Genomic DNA, 6150 nt, shown 5'->3' on the forward strand with positions numbered 1-6150 from the left:
AGGTTTAGGCGGAAATTTTGACGCTTCGAAAAAAATTTTATCTTTAAAAATAAAATGCGCAGGCGGGTGGCTGATTTGAGAAAGAATGCCCCATATATATCTTGATTACAATAAATATCTGCGTCAATATATTATAAGTAAATGTTCTTTTGCCCTTTGTAGGTATTTCTTTTTTTCAACGAAATATTTTTTTCGTAGCCTATAAACTTGAAAATTATTGAGTGTCTGATACCAATATCAGAATTTCGGCATATAGAACAATAGAACATTAGGACTCTTAATTATTGTGAATAAACTATTTCTTGCGTGCAACGAAATATTCATTTAAAAGTACATTCTTATTCATTCAAGAACATCATGGTTTCTCCTTGTAATGATATGATTTATTCTATTCAACAAAATATTTCTTCGAATGAAATTTCGATTAAATATTTTGTCGAATAGAATAAATTGTGTCATTGCAAAACATATTTATTTTATTCAAGAACATTAGGTTCCTTATCGCAAATAAATTATTTTCTTCGTGCAATAAAATTTTTATTTAAAAGTATTTTTACTCATTCAAGAACATTAGATTTCTTATTGCAATGTAATGATTTCTTCTGTTCAATAATATATTTATTTGAAAGTATTTTTATTTATTCAAGAATGTCAGGTTTTTTATTGCAAAAGAATTATTTCTTTCGTTCAATAAAATATTTATTTAAACGCGATTTTCAGATTCAAAAAACTCATTTGTAAAAAGTGTTTAAATATATATTTTTGTACTGAATTTAAAAAAAATATGTGTCAATGTTTAAAGATTGGTTTATACAAAGCTAAAAGATCGTGATACAAATAAGAAAAGCATATATGATGTAATAATTTTTGCTTTGGCTTGTTTATGCATATAAAATTGTTCTTTACCTTATTATATTTAATTTTATTATGTATTTGTACGTTATTATATGTATTAAACAGCTGAAATACGGATAGAAAAGTTTTCCATTATTTTGAAGGATACATAATTTGTAAGACTGATATAAAAAGGACGATGAATTTCTGGTGCCGAAAGTAAGGATAATCTTCGATTTTTTCAGGTATTCAAAATGATAACAAAATCATGAAAAAATCACAGATTATTCTAAACCGCATTTTAAAATAATACAACAAATTCTTTTGGTGACAGTTTATTATTTGGAGATTATAAGTTATATTTTAATAATTTGTGTATTTTTTTAATTTGTGCTTTAATAGAAATGTATGGAAATATGCATTATAAAATAAAAGACAAAAATCTCAATTTTTTAATGTAATTACTTTATGTATTCAAGATTATTTATGTAAGGTTATTTGCGATGCATATTGATTAATTATTCAATAGATAAACGAATATTTATTTTTTCTAAACCTATGTAACTAATCAGTAAATAGCAATAAAACTTTGCTTAAGTTATTTTGAATACTTAAAGTAATTATTAAAAAAAAATTTCTGTTATCAGATGTTTTTAAATTTTAGTTTATATAGAAATAATAATAAATAAAATGAATAAACTACAAAAATGTGTTGTTTAATAAAAACAGTATATTTTGAACATAATTTTTATATGTATATAGTTTATAAAAAGTATAAATATTAATACATTTATAAAAATAATTCAGATACGCCTTTAAGTATGATTATAAGAAAAAATACATCGTTACTTAAATTGAATATGTTAATATCGAAATATTTTCACATGAAATTTTGAAATTTTCTGATAACTTATACAAATTATAACAATAAAGTGATTTTAATTATTAATTAATAATATAAAATTATAGTAAATATTAATATGCGTGCAAAATAAGATTGATAGATTATCATTGAAGACTAAAAAAAAGAAACTTAATTTTGCAATTATGAATCTCTAAATATTGTTATTTAAAGATAACAATTAAATGTAATCTTCTTAAATAAAAAAAAAACATTTTCTCATAATTATGTACAATGTTTGTTTTGTTTCTAATTTATTATTTACCTATATGGATCCTCTTAATTCCAGTTTGACTGATTATTAATGACTCATTGACTGTTGATCTGTTTTGTGATTTTCTTACCGAATTTACATATGTTGCTGATGTAGTTTGCAATGGAAGCTTGATAGTTCTATACATGGAATAACAGTGAATATATACAGAGTTCCCAAAAAATTCCGAGACTGCCAAATAACTCCTCAGGAAAGCATTATCGAGAAAAACGTTACATACAAAAGTTTTAGAGTTCAAAAAGATCTGTTTACTGATCTTATCAATTTAACCTTGAATGGCGTCGCCAAGGTCAGATCAAGGTCACATCGATTTTTTTAAATGGAACACCCTACTTTTGATTCCAAAATCTAATAGCTGATGTCAAGAGCTTTTCAAAACACTGTAATAAAGTTATTTTTCATTAAGTACTTTTCGAGTTATAATGCTTGAAAGTTACAATGCCGCCGACATTAGCATTATACAAGATATCCGACCGACGGCTAAAACCTCTTAAATATTATTCAGAATCATGTTCTGGATAACATTTGTTAAGATCAAGGCCATTGGAGATTATTCCTCTTATTTTCATTTTTGCACTAAAAATTTATTTTTGTACTAAAAATTAATTTTTGCACTAAAAATTGATTTTTACTTAAAAATGAAAATAAGAAGTATAACCTCTATTGACCTTGATCTTGACAAATGTTTTCAGAACATGATCTTGAACGATATTCACTCAGACAGCACAGTAACGTTTTAGAAATGTATTTAAAACGTACATGTTGGACGTTTTGGACATATTAAAAACATCCAGATTAAATCCATGGATATTTTAAAAACGTTTCAAAAACATCCAGTGTTACTAATAAAAATTTGTGCAGTTTAACTGAACATCCAGTCAGTTACTGTCTAATATTTAATCTTAACGTTATTACGACTATTTTCAGGTTAGGAAATCATACGCTGTACTTTCACAGTACCAGTTATCATGTATATTGTATAGTAACAGTATGGTATTTTGAAGATATCGTGGGATATCGCACGCTTGGTAGATCTGGGTAGATTTTTCGTCGTTGAAAATTTGCATCACAGCACAGATGTCCTAGGGACGTCCATGGGACGTTCAAAAGATGTCCGTACATATTAACAAAAGTGAAATTCCTCGTGCGGTTTTAAAAAAATTTTCACTTGTCAAGTCAGCGAAAGCAACATGTCGCGAACAGATTTAGAAAATTTTTTATATGAGATGAATATTTTTAAAATGTTCAAATGTGAACATACTTTGAATAACGTACGTTTTTAAAACATTCGTACTAAGTCCATGGACGTTTGGACCAGATTGAAACCAAGTCTGGATGTCCAATGGATGTCATGTGCTGTCTGGGCAAGAGGTTTTAGCCGTCAAATACCTTGCGTAATGCTAATGTCGACGACGCTGTAACTTTTAAGTTTTATAACTCTAAAAGAATTTAATGAAAAATAATTTTATTAGTGTTTTTAAAAGCTCTTGACACCAGCTATTAGATTCTGACATCAAAAATAGGGTGTTTCATTTAAAAAAAAAATCGATTTAACCTTACCTTGGCGACGCCATTCAAGGTTAAACTGATAAGATCAGTAAATAGATCTTTTTGAAGCTTAAAACTTTTGTATTTAATGTTTTTCTCGATAACGCTTTCCTGAGGAGTTATTTATTTGGCCGTCCTGAAACTTTTTAGACACTTTGTATAACAGTAATAAAATATAATGTATATTAATATAATGTATAATAAATAATGTATATAAAATATAATGTATATTAAATAAATTTGGACATTTATTCAAATTATAAATTATTGTTCAATTAGTTATTGATATTAATAATGTTTAAAATAAACGCCATATATATTTCCTTTCTTATGCCAAAGAATATACAACTATCATGGAATTGAATATTAGAATACATTACCTCGACTAACGATAAATATTCCTGAAACATTCGTAAAATGTTCCAAAAACCCCAAAATAACATTCCAAGAATAATTCGGAATATTTCGAAATATTTTCAGAATGTGAAAGCAACATTCAAATAATAATCGTTAAATTCCAGTCATACATTAATACATATTCGAAGAATGTTTCATATATGTATATTCGGCAAAATAATAATCTTATATTTTCCCAGAAATGTTAGGTCTGGGAGTTCCTGAAATAAATTTTTATAATAAAATTGTACTGTCAAAAACACATTTCATTTACTTTCCTATACAACATTTTTACGTCTTAAAGACGTGTAAAAGACGTACGTCTGAAAGTTCCGAAGTCATATTTTAAAACGTCTTAAAATTATTAGGAAGACGTCTTTAAGACGTCTTGAAGACGTCTTGTGACGCTTTTTGTGACATCTTTAGGGAGTTTTTCAGACTATCCTATATTTAGACGTCTTAAATCATGATGTCTTTAAAACGTCTAATGCGACGTCTACAATGAGATTTTAAGACGTTAAACTTAAGCTTTAAGCCTTAAGTCTTAAGAAATTGACCAATCACAGTCAAATGTGAGGAGAATAATCGACTATGATTGGACATTTTTTTACGGCTTAAGGTTTAAAACTTAAGTTTTACGCCTTAAAGTCTCATTGTAGACGCCGCTTCAAGCGGGGTCTACAATAGAAGTCGTAGCAGTCGTAGAGTCTTAAGTCGTAGAAAATTAACCAATCACAGTAGAATATGAAAAGAATAATCGACTATGATTGGTCAATTTTCTACGACTTAAGACCCTACGACTGCTACAACTTCTATTGTAGACCCCGCATAAAAGACGTCTGAAAAAGAGATGTCTTTAGGATATGACCAAAAGTCGTCTTAAAGACGAATTTTAGACAGTCTTAAAAACAGTCTTAAAGACTTAAAGACAGTCTTAAAGACGTCTTAAAATGGACGTTTAAATAGCGTCTAAAAAAACTTTAGGATTTAACTAAAAGTCTTAAAGACGTCTTTTTTGAGACGCCATTAGGGAGTTTTTTAGACATTCGTGTTCTCTGGGTTCCTTGTAACTCTATTATGGGGACTCGCTTTACAATGCTCAATAATGCTTCACAAACAAAAAAAATGCTACATTTTTTATATTCTTTCTCATATAATTCTTATTTTCATATTGCTCGCAGGTGAGTGAATTTTGTGATATATACAAAAAGTGTTTATACAGTATATTCCGAATATTAATATTAATATTAGTAATATTTGTATATACTGTAAAAATTCTTTTGCTGTTCGGAATATTCGGCACATTAAAAATACAAATCAAATTTTTTGTTGAATAATTAACGTTAGTTTTATCTAGTTTAAATAATACGCATAAAACATTATCTACAAAAAATATTTCTTAAAAGTACAAGTTTTATACAAACGCTAAAATAAAAACGACATATATTTAAAAATAAATAATTGTATAATACGGTGTTACATATATATTTTAATAAAATATAATTAGAATTATATTTTATTATATATAAGCAATTTTGAGCAATACCCCAGATAGCACATTATATTCTGAGAATATTTTGAGAATATAATAAAAAGATCACGTCTGATATTCGTATGATATTCCTATGTCCGCAGCAACATTGTTCGTAGTATATCCTCAGAATATCGAGATAAATTTCGAAAATTTTCCGCGCGACACGCGATATCCAATGAGTGTACAGCTTTAACGATCTTCTCATTCTAAATGTATACTCTCATTGGATATCGCGCTAGTGTGCCGGGGCCATGAGGATCCGGGCTACAGCTGTTGTACACTATTCTAATCTAAGGGGTCGATTCTATAACTCTTAACGACAGTCGTTGATGTCATTGCGCAGCTTTTTTACTCTACATAATATTTGCGCAACGACATTAATGACTGTCGTTAAGAGTTAAACGGGGAGCACAGACTCTTGCATAAAGGCCCGTCTACAATACATGGAGTAAGAAGTTAGAGTAAGAAATTGACCAATCACAGTCGAATGTGAGAAGAATAATCGACTGTGATTGGTCAATTTCTTACTCTTACTTCTTATTCCGTGTATTGTAGACGACGCCTTACGCATAACACGTAAAGGCCCGTCTACAATACACGGAGTAAGAAGTAAGAGTAAGAAATTAACCAATCACAGTCGATTATTCTTCTCACATTCGACTG

Source organism: Trachymyrmex cornetzi, unplaced genomic scaffold, assembly GCF_001594075.2.
Source record: "Trachymyrmex cornetzi isolate Tcor2-1 unplaced genomic scaffold, Tcor1.1 scaffold719, whole genome shotgun sequence".
NCBI classification, from domain to species: Eukaryota; Metazoa; Arthropoda; class Insecta; order Hymenoptera; family Formicidae; genus Trachymyrmex; species Trachymyrmex cornetzi.